At 40.7% G+C, this 15,302-nt stretch overlaps 1 protein-coding gene across 5 annotated transcripts in view; it reads right to left on the reverse strand.

The window, feature by feature from the left end:
- Positions 1-15,302, reverse strand: part of CTNNA2 (catenin alpha 2) — a 1,103,782-nt gene that overhangs the window by 611,059 nt on the left and 477,421 nt on the right. The gene's annotated exons all lie outside the window — the stretch shown is intronic.

A 15,302-nucleotide genomic window follows, 5' to 3' on the forward strand; every position in this document is an offset into this window, starting at 1 on the left:
CCCAGTGACCTCCAAATGTGGATGATGCCACTGCAAAACCTAAGACCAGAATAAACATCAAAATTGGTTAAAAGGCTTGCAAATATGTGCTCTCTGGACCGTTTCCATCTTGTCTACCTCCTGATGAGAGGTTTCCCTTCTTACTGTCTGCACTCCAGTCACACCACTACTTGTCCATGGAAGAGAAAGCCGTCATCCTTGTATTGTCTCTATTAGGATTTTCCCCTTACTCTCCCTTCCCCATTGCTATTCAACTAGTCAATTCATATTTGTCCTCTGTTTCTCAGAACAAATCCTCCCCTACCTCAGTTTGTGTGTGAATAATCTCCCACTAATTTCCTTCAGAGTACTCATTACCATTATGTATTTATGTGAGGTTATTAGAGTGCTGGCCGCTTATGCACTTGACATTAAGCTCCATGAGGAAAGGATCATGTCAGTTTTACTCAGCCTTGTATCTCCAGCCTTGTATCTGTGCCAGACACATGATGGGTACTCAAGTAAACACTGAATAAATGTGGGGTGCCTGGGTGCCTCAGTTGGTTATGATCTCATAGCTGTGACTTTGAGCCCTATGTCAGGCTCTGTGCTGACAGCACAGAGTCTGGAGCCTATTTCAGATTCTGTGTCTCTGTCTCTCTCTGCCCCTCCCCGACTCACGATCTCTCTCTCTCTCCCTCTCTCTCAAAAATAAACACAATTAAAAAATTACTGAATATGGGGCACCTGGGTGCCTCAGTTGATTAAGCGTCTGTCCGACTTCAGCTCAGGTCATGATCTCGTGGTTTGTGAGTTGGAGCCCCGCATCAGTGCTCTGTGCTGACAGCGTGGAGCCTGAAGCCTGCTTCAGATTCTGTCTCCCTTTCTATCTGCCCCTCCCACCCGGTGTGCGATCTCTCTTTCAAAAGTAAATAAATATTAGGGAAAAAAATGAATTACTGAATAAATGAATGAAAACACAAATACACAACATCAGTAGGGCCTTATGAACCCATGTGACTAATTGACAGTCATCAGGGGTTCTTACACTGTAATGGTAGGTTTCTTTACATTTACAGTTTGAAACTTCACACTTTATTAACTTTTTGGCTAGTCTTAATTTCCTAAGATCAAGAATTAAAGAGACAGGTCTAAAGGGAGAGAACTGTAGTTTTTACATGCTTGGAAAAAAAGGTGAGGAATATTTTGTTCGCCATTGTGAACTGGATAGTACTACCCTCAAATTTTAATAAACACTATTATTTTAACATAACGTGATCATTTTTACAGATGTATGGCACAGATTCAGTAATCAGTTATTCAGGCCATGTGTCTGAAAATTAATAAAAGGAAACCTCACTAAAGTAGACTGTGGGATGCTAGAAGGGGAATCTGGTAGCAGGAGATGTAGCACTCAGTGTCAATGAAAGAAAGAGTTGCCAGTTACAGACCCAACAGAAGAACCCTCCCCAGGAAAGAATCATCTATTGCAGCCCCAAGAGGAAAAAAAAAACCATGTACAGTACATCGCATCGTCTACAAGAAACCAACCACCCCTGCAACTCAGCCCCTCAGGAATTGGCATCACCCTGGAATCTTCTGTCCAAAGGACTTTTCTTCCAAATACACCTAACTTCCTCCTCCCTCTCCATAAAATAATGTTTCTCTCTTTTGTTTCCTGGACTTGCCTATGCTTTTGCTGTAGCTTGCTTGTCCCAGATTGCAACTCTCTGGTCTTTCCGAATAAACCAATTTTTGCCTGTAAAATAACTGAAAGTTTTCTTGTTAAGATTAACATTATGATAGTCTTTTCCATTGGGAGCTACTAGGGTGTGGAGTGAGGTGATCCTTGCGGAAGAAGCTGAGTAAGACTCCAAATCCTCTGACACTGCTTCCATCTGCACACTACTTACCATCTTATTCCATCAGCAAGTAATGCAGTAAGCGATCACTGATCAGGTGATTCCATTGCCAATATAACACCTCTTGCATTACATCAGTATGTTCTTAGATAATATAGGAGACTGGTCATTCCCACACTTTGGCCAAAGGGAAGTGGGCTTTTCAGTGAGCCCTGAAAGGACTTTCTCAAGTGTCACAGGGGAGGCTGCCTCGCTTTGGTTGGTTCACGGGATACCAAGGCAAATAGCAAGTAGACATAAAATTCATAGACCAACATAAACACTGTTCATGCTTTCCAAATTCCTTTTCTTCTATTTCTTTAGAAGGTTTATAATACCTATGTTTAGGCAGAACACAGCAAATTCAGAATGAAAATAGGTAAGTTGTGATGAAGAAAGAGAAAAATAGAAACAAAAGGAAACTTTTACTTAGAAATTGGCTACTTTTATCCTAATATCTAAAATGGGGTTCCCTCTCTTGCACTGTTGGTGAGAATGCAAACTGGTGCAGTCGCTCTGGAAAACAGTGTGGAGGTTCCTCAAAAAATAAAAAATAGATCTACCCTACGACCCAGCAATAGCACTGCTAGGAATTTACCCAAGGGATACAGGATGGCTGATGCATAGGGGCACTTGCACCCCTATGTTTATAGCAGCACTTTCAACAATAGCCAAATTATGGAAAGAGCCTAAATGTCCATCAAATGATGAATGGATAAAGAAGTTGTGGTTTATATATGCAATGGAATACTGCTTGGCAATGAGAAAGAATGAAATAGGGCCTTTTGTAGCAACGTGGATGGAACTGGAGACTGTTATGCTAAGTGAAATAAGTCACACAGAGAAAGACAGATACCATATGTTTTCACTCTTATGTGGATCCTGAGAAACTTAACAGAAGACCATGGGGGAGGGGAAGGGAAAAAAAAAGTTAGAGAGGGAGGGAGCCAAACCATAAAAGACTCTTAAAAACTGAGAATAAACTGAGGGTTGATGGGGGGTGGGAGGGAGGTGAAAGTGGGTGATGGGCATTGAGGAGGGCACCTTTTGGGATGAGCACTGGGTGTTGTATGGAAACCAATCTGACAATAAATTTCATATTAAAAAAATAATAAAATAAAAAAATAAAATGAGGTTTCCTGACTCCTTAGGATTCTTTGTCTCACTGTCTCACTGCCCCTCCCCTGCTGGCACTGTCTCTGTCTCTCAAAAAAGAATAAACATAAATTTTTTTTTTAAAAATGAGGTTCCTTGCATAGTAGAGAACAGCCTAATCAGTGAAATGGTGAACATCACCTCACTCCCCATTACTTAAATATTGGTAATCATTTAAAAATCAATCTCCTGTGATCTTGGTAATCATGCTTCTGTCCTTCCCATGCGAACATTTCTGGTGCAATGAAAAAAAAAATAATAATTTTGGGACTTTCAAGAGGCAAACTCTATATTCAACGCTGCATTCCATGGGCACATTTGTCTACCTCCCTTTCCCTTTCTAGACCACATACTATGAATGTTGCTTACCTAAAACAACACACTGGGAGACCTAAGTCAGCTGGATACCTTCACATGCCACAATAACCCCTTGTGTACAACAGGCCTTTGATTGGCAAAGCAAGACAAGACCCAGAAAAACTCCTTTCCAGTGTCCTTACTCACTTTCCTTTAGTCTTTTTGCAAATCACTTAACATTACCACTTGAATGTGCGGCTTGTACAATACTACAAATGAAAATGTCATATTTGCAAAGCATTGCATAAGATATCATTTCATTGTTATTTTAATTACTGCTCTCTCTAGCTTGAGCTCCTTACATAATGGTGCACCTGGCCAATTTCTAGCAGCGTTTCTTTTTTTCTAAACTTGCTTTTGTGATAGTACATGCCCCATGCCCCAGGGATCCACTTGTAACAACTACATTTTCCAGAAACAGTGAAGGCCTTAGGGGATAAGAAGGCAGAATGACAGGGGGTTAAATGTCTGATCCTACAGTAACTATAGTTAGTCTCTAAACTTTCCTGTGTTTGGACCCAATTAGACACATCAGTTGGTTAGATCAGAGCAAGCAGGAGAGAACATAAGTGGAGAACAGCCTTTGATGCAGCAGGGTTTGTCCAGAATGTGCCACCCCACTGTGTTGATGACAAGGACACTACCTAAGGAATCTCTGAGCTGGTTCTAAGGGGTAAGAGATGCCCAGCTGTCATCAGGGTGATCGTTGACAAAGATTGCAATCAGTCAGCCACAAACAAGAATAAATGGCCTGTCAAAAAAAAAAAAAAAAAAAAAAAAAAAGAACTCCCCTAGGGCAGAAGAAATTTCTAAAAAGGAAACAACTCTTATTTTGGCTTGAATAATCCAAACTGACTGCTTGGCTTCAGTGAGCTGACAAGCTGAGTGCTCCTCAGCTTTCCACTGGCAAACGGTACATGTGTTTGTGATGTCTGAATAGGTCAGAGAAAAAGACTGAAGGTTTTGGCTTTTGCTTGCTTTCACTCTAGGTCATGCAGAGACAATTTCTTCTCAATTAACAGCTACGTGGAATTGCAAGTCATACATTTATCATTGCTGCTTTATTGGGTCCAACGAGACCTCAATTTAACCTACTCAAATCACCCAGTACAAGCCAGGTCCAAACTTTTTGACTCTCATAATGCTACGTATCTTTAGATACAGGCAGCAGAGTGCTGGTAAACTCATCTCAAAAGAAAAAAGAAAATGGAAAAAAAAGAGAGAAAACAACAAAAAAACAAGAAACAGAAAAGAAAGCCCTAATCAGTACCATTTGCTGATTTCTCTGGTATAAATACTCCTACCATTGCTGATTTCAAGTCACTGAATTAGGAGTCAGGAAGAGCTGCACAAAATCAACTGTCTTGAGCTAATGGAAGCCAGCTTCGTGAGCAGAAGAAATAATTACAAAAGCATCAAAAACAAACGAACGTTTCTACGGTGTTTTAGGGCTCACGGAGTTTTTTCTCACACGTGTGTTCACCCAATTCTCACAGCTGAGACAGGTGGTATCCTTCAAACGGAAGTTCAAAGAGTTTAAGTAAGAATTTAAGTGCTTGTATCTACTATGAATGGTGGATAACCATTCTGGGAGGAACTTTTGATCCTCAAAAAACTAAAAATAGAGCTATCCTGAGATCCAGCAATTGCACTATTTACCCAAAAATACAAAAATACAGATTTGAAGGGGTATGTTCACCCCAATATGTATACAGCATTATCAACAATGGCCAAATTATGGACAGTTGTCTGGAGGTGGGATTCAAGCATGAGGATTAACTAAAGCCTCCCCCTCACTGATTCACAGAGGTATATTAATATATACAGGGAGATCTATGAGTTCTTTCACTTATTTATTACATTCACACACTCATCCATCTCTCCCTTCCTACAACGGGTAATGTTGCACACCCACCAGTGTCAGGCACCATTGTATGGACAGACAGGGTCACACTTCCTCCAGTTTCCACTCCCCTTGAGCTTTCACTCTAGCAAAGAGTTTACCTACTAGAAGAGGCAACTTCTAGTGCTGGGGATTAAGAGGAGAGTATAACAAAGAATAGAAACTCCAGCAGGGAGTCCCTTGTTCTCTTCTGGTTGGCTCAAAATCGGTTCCTTGCAGACATTGAAAGGACATCACTTTCAAATAGGATCCGTGATCCTGTTCCTTATTATGATATTTCACCGTGCACGTCAAATTAAGTGAGCGGCTTTAGGAGTTTGGGATTTAATTTATGCACTAGAAAGGCTCCTAAATTGCTCTGTGTAGATCACTTTAAAGGTATTACTGAATGCTGCTTTCCTAATAACTCTGATTATCATTTATCTTCATTACAAATGAACTTTAATTGGAAGTGGCTTCTAACAAATTTAGCTACAAACGTCTCACTGGGCCCTCTATTAAACACCAATCAATAAAAAACAAACGAACCAAAAAAACAAAAAAATTACTGGTAAATGCATAAGAGGAGTTACTTATTCTTTCAAGTTAATTTCTCCCAAGAGACAGAGACTTTCTTCATTCCCTGATACCCTAATTCAGCCATGTGGAAAGATGTGCTTGTAAATGTAATAAATCTGTATTTATTCCTGTTGGTCAAGAAGCAAAGTCTCTTTTCAGTAATGATCTGTTCAAACAGTTAACAATAGCTCTTAAAGTGCCACTGATTAAATAACTGCACAGAGGAAGTCAGCCTCATTCCCTGACTTGGCCCTGCTTTCTTTGGCTTTCTCATTGACTCACTTGGCATGCTCAGAATGCTCCCTCCCTCCTAACCAAGGGACTTAACATGACATTCCCCTCCTTACTTCTAAGAGCATAACACTCCAGATCGACTCTACAGACAACACTGTCACTCTGCCTTCAGAATCTCTCTCTCTGACTAGACTTCATAAGGTAAAGAGAGAACCTTAAGGCCAAGGCCATAGTACTTAATTATTGTCTCCAAAGAATCAATGAATAAATTAATGACTTATTTAACATTTAATGCAAACTATGCTTCTTCCTTAATGCAGAAATCTTCCATGGCTATAAATGCTCAGATGTTCTTTCTTAATCATCAGAACCTCTTTTTATTTAAAAAGATCTGGGCAGGGGGTTGTGCATGGGAGAGGCAGAAAATTACCAGTCTGGTTGCTAATCTGGAGCCTTTCCAATGCTGACATGACTCAGAATTGCTGAAAGGCGCCATCTTGAATTTTCTTAAAGGTGGTCCACTGAAGCAAATAGGGATTCTGTAGACACCAGCCACTAACTCTGTAGATTAGTCCTTCCCTTTGCATCTCTCTTTCTTACATTTTCCGCTTGGTAATTAGATGACATTAGAAAGTAAGTATGAAAATTAGATGGAACTCAAATTGAAGACATAGTTCCACTTAGCTAAGGAGGCAAGTTGGATGGCACAGTAGAGAAGCCTAACAACCCACAATGCTGCAGAGCTTGAATGTTTACAAAAACTGCTCATCTAGGCATGACATAGATTATCATCTTTGCTTTGAAGAAAAGAATACTTAAAAAGAGAGGATTATTTATCCAGTATCACACAGCCAGTGAAGAGATACTAAGTGAATTCAAACCTCCCAATTTGACATTCTTTACATTTTTGACCACACTACATTCTGTGGATGCTACTAAGCACACTATCCTCTCATCCCTCTCAACATAATCATAGCTAGGATTCAAGACAGTGAGTGCCCCTATCAGAGAGCGCTTCAGGGTGATGGCTTTCATGGTGTCAGGATGCCTGTTGACTCCATTGCTTGATGTAATGGCTGTGAATGAGCCCTACTTATTGGCATATCTGTTACTGACAGTAATTAAAGCCAAAGCTCTTTCCCTTTTAATTATAGCATTGGCTGGTTTAATTTCAAATGCCAAGAGAACAGGTACATAAGCAGAACAAAACAAAACAAAAAAGGAAAAAAGGATATTATGTGATTATCAGGCAGCACCAAATAAGGTTCATTCACAACACATATGGAAGAAAACTTAGAAAATTTAGACATTAAAAAGAAGTGACAATGAAAAAATGAATGCAGCATTTGTCATTAATCAGCAAGAAAACACATTATTAGTGTCCATCCATTGTATAACTATTTATAAAAATTAAATATACACCCCATATGGTAGGAAACTTGATTGATTCCTTGAATAATTTTTCATCTCATTTGGTTGAAAAGAGTAAAACATCTTCCTAGAAAAACTTTTGACTACTTCACACTGTGGAGACGCTGGATTCCTTCTCTAACTGTTGTATCCCTGTCTTAGGGAATTGGAAGAAAGAGATTCTCAACATAAAGAGAATATATATGTTTGCCAGATAATTTAATGTTTAGTATGACGATTCCAAAGCTATTATCTCGTTCAGGGCATCCATTTTCAGAAAGCATCATGCAGAAGTTAGGTAGAGTCTGCAAATTCCTCTTCTGTTTCATCACTGGTGACTAGTATTTATGAGAGGAGAGAGAAAGGGAAGACCTGCCTATGTCTTGGTGTTTGTGCATTGTTGAAGTTAGAACACAAAAAGCACAGTCTGGGTGTCATTGGGAAATCTCGCTGGCTGGCTGGCATGTAGCCTTTTAAGGTGACTTATAGCTTGGCATATTCACTATGATTCAAGGTCTTTAGTAAGGATCAAATAATATATATGGATATATGACAGAACTTTGAAAAACATAAAGAGTTACATAAGCATAAGACTTTATTATAGGAAATATGTCTCAAGAGATGTGAAAAGCTTTAAAAAACAGAAGAGATCACAGAATGAAATACTTTTAGGAGACCTCTTCACTTTCCTTGTTTATATCACCCCCTTGGAACCATACCCTTTGCCAATCCAAGAAGGAAATCCTCTCCCTAGTTCTCTTCCTCCTGGAGTTTCTCCTTACACTACCATTATGTCCCATTCTAGGAACTATTACAGAATGATCACTAAAAGAATTATTGATAGAAATAACAAGTACAGTGATTTGCTAAAAGTAGTAATCGATGAGCCATGCATTCTATTTTTTTTTTTTAATAATAATGGTATGTAGTGATTTTGTAGATCCATAAGCTGATATTGTTCTCTTCTCTGGTGAAAACTTCTAGACATGAGTTCTAGTCCTATATGTTAAATCCTAATTGTGTTTTAAGCAAATCATTTGTCTGTACTGAGCTTCAGATACCTCTTCCAGAAATAAAGAGACTGGACTGGACAAGTTCCTACAAGCCCTCCCAGACCTGGTGAGCTGTGAACTGTAATCAGATGCCACTTTAGGAAGAGCCTACATAATAAATTCATTTCTAGACACAAGTCTTATAAAGTCCTAGTCACTTTGGCTTTTGACTTTCATAAGCAAATGAGATATTGGTTACAGTATCTGAACAAAAGCATGTGACTACAATGTGGAAGAAAATGTTTGACCCATCACTCCCATAGTCTACTAAGGGAGGGACTATTTGGGCTTGGTAAAATGACTGCATTAAGTGGCATAGGGTAGAAGAGAACATGGCAGCATGGCTGTTCCAAGAGCCAAGGTAACCAAAACTGTCACACAGGAAGGTTTTGGTCTTACATCTGAACAGTTGAGGAAGAAATACAGAGAAAGCAGGTTGGTGTAAGTTTAGGGCTATGTTGGAGAAATAACTCAATGGATAGCTGATAGTTTAGGGATAGCTGAAAAAAATTAAATATTGGGATTGTTCAATGTCTAATTAGAAGATATCTGCATTTTTACAATGTAACCTCCTTCCTCCTTCTCTAAATCTTTAGTATACAGTGTTATATTCATGCTTTAAGTAAAAGTTTCAGTGCTTTTGATTGTCCATTTATAGAAATCATGACAGGAGCTAAAATTCAAATCTAGATCTGAATATGTAGGCAGAGAAAACCTTGAGAATGTAAACTACCAGGGGATTTAAAGATCTCCTTGAGAGTGTTTTAAACTTTCAAGGAACATGGAAAAGAAACATGATCCAATCCTCCAAGGCCAAGAATTCTCATGATTATTTACCTATTACCTAAGTCTTTTATTAGGAAAGACTAAGTTGGAATTTTTTTAATTATCATTTTTTAAGTTTATTTATTAGAGAAAGAGAGCATGCCCATAAGTGGAGGAGGCGGGGAGAGAGAGGGACAGAGGTGCGGGGGGGAGAGAGAGAGACAGAGAGCGAGAGCGAGAGAATCCCAAGCAGGTTCCATGCTGAAAGTGCAGAGCCTGATGCAAGGCTCAGTGTCAAAAACTGTGAGATCATGACCTGAGCCAAAATCAAGACTTCAAGGGGCGCCTGGGTGGCGCAGTCGGTTAAGCGTCCGGCTTCAGCCAGGTCACGATCTCGCGGTCCGTGAGTTCGAGCCCCGCGTCAGGCTCTGGGCTGATGGCTCGGAGCCTGGAGCCTGTTTCCGATTCTGTGTCTCCCTCTCTCTCTGCCCCTCCCCCGTTCATGCTCTGTCTCTCTCTGTCCCAAAAATAAATTAAAAAAAAAAAAAAAACGTTGAAAAAAAAAAAATCAAGACTTCAAGAGTTGGAGATTTAACTGACTGAGCCACCTAGGCACCCCCTGAATTGGAATTTATAAGGACTTTGGGGGACTTATGCATCAGAAGCTAGAGTAGAGGTCAGCAAAGTACAATCTGTGGACAAATCTGGCCCACCATCTGATTTTAAAAATAGTTATATTGGAACACAGCTATGATTATTCATTCACATATTATCTTTGGTTGCTTTCCTGTTATAACAGTAGCATTGAGTAGTTATATCAGATATCACATGGTCCACAAACCTTAAAATGTTTACTACTAGCCCTTTATAGAAAGTATTTGCTGACCCCAGGAATAGGAAGCTACTTTGGTGGAAAAATGTCTCGATAGGCGAACTTAAGAGTCTCAGGAAAAGGAGCTTCCTCCTTCCAAGAGGCAACAAGACACTGCTTAATAAGATTTGCCTCAAGAATTGGCATAGTCTTTCTTCATGTGCCCCTGGTGGACCATTATCTTGACAGAATGCATTCCAAATAAGAGAACACATATGGCAATGACAAGGAGCTTTTGAATGGAAAACTCTAACTGCTGGGCCTCTTCCCATCACAATCACTGCACACTCATCAGTTCATCAAACATGAACAAAGCACTTTCTCTCTGCCTGGCACCAAGCTAGCCAATGACAGCCAGGAGATCCATAAGACACTGCTAGTCTCAAAGGGTAGGAGACAAGATCCAAATTTTCAGAATGCAGTAGAGTGGTAACAGTAATAGAGCCTTGTACAAGGTACCCCTGATCTAGATATTTCCTCAGCTTTCAGGTATAGTTTCTTTGTTTGGACTTAAATACCCCATCATTTGTGTCCAATGCCATGGTCAATCTTATTCAGACACAGCACTTCTGCGTGAAGCAGGTAAAGGTAATGCTAACAACATCTTCAAATACTTCAACATATATCAATGGATATATTTTTTTTAAGTAATTATTTTAGCACTTAATACAGAGACTGGAACGTAAGGGCAACTAAATATATGTTGGCTATTTACTATTTGTTGAAGGCCTACATGGAGAGAAAAGGCAGCTGAAGAACTGTACTGTTTCCATGTGGGTGAAGAAGATGAGAACTTGATGGAAAGCAAACACTGAAAACAACAGAACAGGGGGGCCATGAAGATCATGTGTTGAATTCCCTCACTGGACAGGGGAAATGGGGCTGGAAAGGTATGGCAATTGCCTCAAGTCTCTCACCTGGTTACCAGCCAAACTAGCACCAGAACCAGGTGTTCTGGCATAGCAGGTTCTCTTCACACTACACCAGTCATTTCCTACGTGTTCTGGGAAGCCTTCATATTCTGAAGTGCTGGCGTGGGTGCGGGTGGTCAAAGAGTTGCAGGCAGCAAAAAGGAGACCAAACAGATGGGGATCCAAGCCCCCAACTTTGATAAGAGCAACTCTTTATTACTTGTTGTACGTCTGTGTGTTGTGGGCTCTGCCCATAATTTTATTTGAGAAACGATGACACAGCAAGAAATTTTGGGAACCATAGCATCGTACCAGGCTCTGCCTTTGGTCGAAAATAGAAATCAAATTTTCTTACTATTTGCCTTGAAAGGAAGGTTTCTATAATGCATCAGATTTAGTAAGTTTTCTAGGTTTTTAAAATAATAATAAACACATATTCTTTCCTCTTGTGGGGTGGAGAAATGAATCTGTAGGAGGTGTATTTCTTCTGCATGGGATGTGGAGACTCCCCTTTTAAAAAGGAGTAATTTCCATGCTCCTGACACTAGCAATCTGATTTATGGCAAGGGTGAGGGTGGTAACATTCCACTTAAGCCTTAACTCCAATGAAGCCATTGATTCTACACTTGAAAATCTATCCATGGAGAGCTTCAATCTTAACACAGATCTTGATGCTTTTCAATTTCTGTATGAATTCTAGGTCAGAGCAAAGATTCTTCACACAGTTGCAAAAATGTATTCCTGCAACTACTGTTCCAAGAGGGCATGTTCAAAGCAAAGTCTAAGAATTTTCTTTCTAAAGTTGCTTTATGAGACTGTCCTCACCATGTGTGACACTTTCAAAATCAATGGACATTACTGCATTTTTAAAAAAATCACCTAATGCAACTGGCAAGTAAGCTAGTTGATGAAGGTGGCTGAGGGGTGAGCTTGAACTCTGTCTCATTCTCCAAGCAGGTGTGTCATGGGAGATGCAAGTCAGATTAAAATCAGGAAACCCTATGGCTTTTTAAGAGAAATGTGTGAGGAGGGTGAGAAGAATTTCATTACCCGCTTATATAAATTCCCATGAATAGAAGCAAAGGGGTAGGGAAATATTATTTCTCAATGTTTGTCAGACACAGTACAAAGCACATTTTTATCATATGGTCACATTTAATTTTGACAAAGATTATTGAAGTAGGTGGCATTTTTTACAGATGGGGTGGTATACCTTGGTAAGTTTAATTCACCAAGGTTCATGCAATCTACACAGTGACAAAACCAACATTTAATTCAGGATTCTGTTTCCAAAGTCTATTTTTTTTAAGTTTATTTATTTGGAGAGAGAGAGAGAAAAAACACAAGAAAGGGAGGGGCAGAGAGAGAGAGAGACAGAGGGAGAGACAGACAGACAGGGAGAAAGAGAGCCCCAAGCAGGCTTAGCACTGTCAGCGCAGAGCCTGATGCAGGCTCGAACTCACGAACCGCAAGATCATGACACGAGTTGAAACCAAGAGTCAGATGCTTAACCGACTGAGCCACCCAGGTGCCCGTTTCCAAAGTCTTTTATAAAGAGCTTCTAGTTACCCAATGTAGAAATCGTGGCTCAAGAAGTTAGACTACTACTAATCTTCTGGATGAGGATGTATCTCCTTCCTCTCTCGCTCTTTTATTCTCTCTCTCTCTCACGCACGCACTTGGGCGCGCGCGCACACACACACACACACACACTGTAAAACACAGATCCTTACTGGTAACGGTATCTTCTAAGGGTAGCTTCTAAATTGGTCAGGATGAATAATACCTATGATAAGGCAGAATTCCCTCACATAATAAACATACATTGATTTTTCCAATATTTTCATCTATAACCTGTGTATGTGCATGTGGTGGATGTGTGCGTGCATGCTGGGCACACTGCTCAGTGGGAACACACGAGACAGCTGCATTTCACAGTTGAATCTTCAGGCAGCAATGTTTTAGCAGAACGAATATCAAATCTTCCCAATGACTTGCGAGCTGTGAAAGACATTGCGGCTAACTCCAACTGTAAAAACCATATTGGCTTCAGAAGAGGAATGGCATTTGGAAGGCTATGCTTGAAAAGCATGTTAGGGGAGAGGAAAATAGAAGGGCGCAGCTCTCAGAGTGAAAGGGGCCCAGGTGCGGGGCTGGAGGTGTGAGGAGACACTCCTGCTTTCCTTTTCTGTTCACCAGATTTACAGTAAAATCTGTGGGGACATGCGGTCACAAAAGGGCCTCCGCCATGTGCTGGGACAAGGTCTCCACCACAGGATCCTCCCTGCCTTCTTCCTTCGGTGGTCTTAGTTTTACCACTCTGCAAGTGGAAGAAAATGGCTTCGGTCCCACCAGCATGTCTTCTCCAACACCCCAGCTTAGAGACGTGTCTTTTGCTTTGATTTAAATAGAGGCCTCACTCTGGCATTTTAGTGTCCCTGAAAGTCTTTAATATTTTCGGAAAGATGTTCCACATGAACACCTTGTCCTTCACCAAATAGATGGACAAGAATTATTTGCTAAATGAGGGACTGATGAAAATAGCCACAGGGGCTGGTCACTGAGAGGCAATTTTGCACTAAGCATTATACAATTTACAAATATTCCAAGAAGCCCACTGAAAGAGCCACTGCTATTGCCATTTCACAGGTTACAAAGCTGCATATGAAAGAGGGTAAGTAACAAACGTGTCCAAAGACACACAGTTAGATAGTAGCAGGGCTGGGATTCAAATCCAGGAAGTCTGACTCCAGACACTGCACCTGACAGTGGAGGAAAGCTGGGTCCTACAGATACACTGCCCTGTCCGGGAGTCTCGGTCTCCAGGTCCCCTGGCTCTTCCCACGCATGACTCCTCCCAGAGAGTGCAGAAGAAAAAGAGAGTTGATATACAAACGATGAAAAAACTGGGAGAACTGCTTCAGTAGACATCCACAGGCACTGCCACCCTCCTCTTAATTAGTAGTGAGTGCCTGGGGAGAAGGTTAGCTTTCCAAAGAGCGGGTTCACAGAAAAGCTAGGGAAACTCATTACTCCTCTCCACAGGGATTCAGCTCTCCCTCCCCAACCCTCCTTAAAAACACAGTGGGGTGACTGCGGGAGAGATAAGGAAACACAAATAACAACTGTGCTTTCTAAATGGCCTGGTCTGTGCCACGCTTCTTCTTCCAGAGAGGTATCCGAAAACATACAGAAGCTTCATTTCCAGACCATGCAGTCAAAATAAAAAGTCAAGAGAATATGTGTTCCATCTGTTCCTGGGACAGCAAGAAGGGAAGCAGAAACCTGACATAAAGCTGTGGACATAAAGCTCTGTGGACACAGAGCCCCATGATCATAAATGCCTCTTAACTTACAATTCTATAGAATCTTATAGTTCATAACATGTTTTCAAGTGGATTTTCCTCTTTTGAGCCTTGTAAGTTGGTGAAGTGAGTATGAGGCTCTGTTTCACAGGATAAACAAACAGGAGAGGTTGAGGAGCTTTTCAAGAGCCTCCCAGCCTACAAGTTTCTTGAACACTTGCTCTGACTCTAAGCATGGCTGTCCTTGTACCACCATCACCTCCTTCAATACTGATGGGAAAGGTTGGTGCTCGGGTCCTTCTAGTACTCTGCTGGTCAATTTCCCCCACGCCCCCAACTCTTTCCCTCCTTCTTGGTAGAGAAAAAGATGGAATTTTCCCGCAAATTTTGATCCCTAATGAGAACCATTAAAGGAAGTGAACATAGACACAAGGATTTTGACTAGAAAGGGAAGGCTGCCCTATTCCAGAGAGCTTTCAAACACATCTTCCTAATGGCTTGGATGAGGGAGGTGGGTCTTATCTGCTTCTCCCGCCCCAACACCACCCAGCCACACAGGCAGAGTGGCAAAAGTGGACACACATCCATATGCGTGTTTTTAAGAGTACAGAAACGTTGGTCTCCCCTAAGCCATTAGATCAAGGCTCAGGAAACATGGGTTCCCTTTTGGTTTTGCTACTAAGCAGATTTAAGGCAAATCGTAAACTCATACCCTGGTTGTTCTTACTGATAAAACATGTGAATATTTATGATCTCTTCCAGTTAAGATAGTTGAAAATGTCTTGATATAATTGGAAAAAGAAAAAACAAACTTGAAAACTGAACATTTACAATTAATACAGGCTCTCAGATAGGAGAATACATTATGCTAGTTGATATCTACAAGGTTGATGTCTCTTTA

This window comes from Neofelis nebulosa, chromosome 9 (assembly GCF_028018385.1).
Source record: "Neofelis nebulosa isolate mNeoNeb1 chromosome 9, mNeoNeb1.pri, whole genome shotgun sequence".
Classification (NCBI taxonomy): Eukaryota; Metazoa; Chordata; class Mammalia; order Carnivora; family Felidae; genus Neofelis; species Neofelis nebulosa.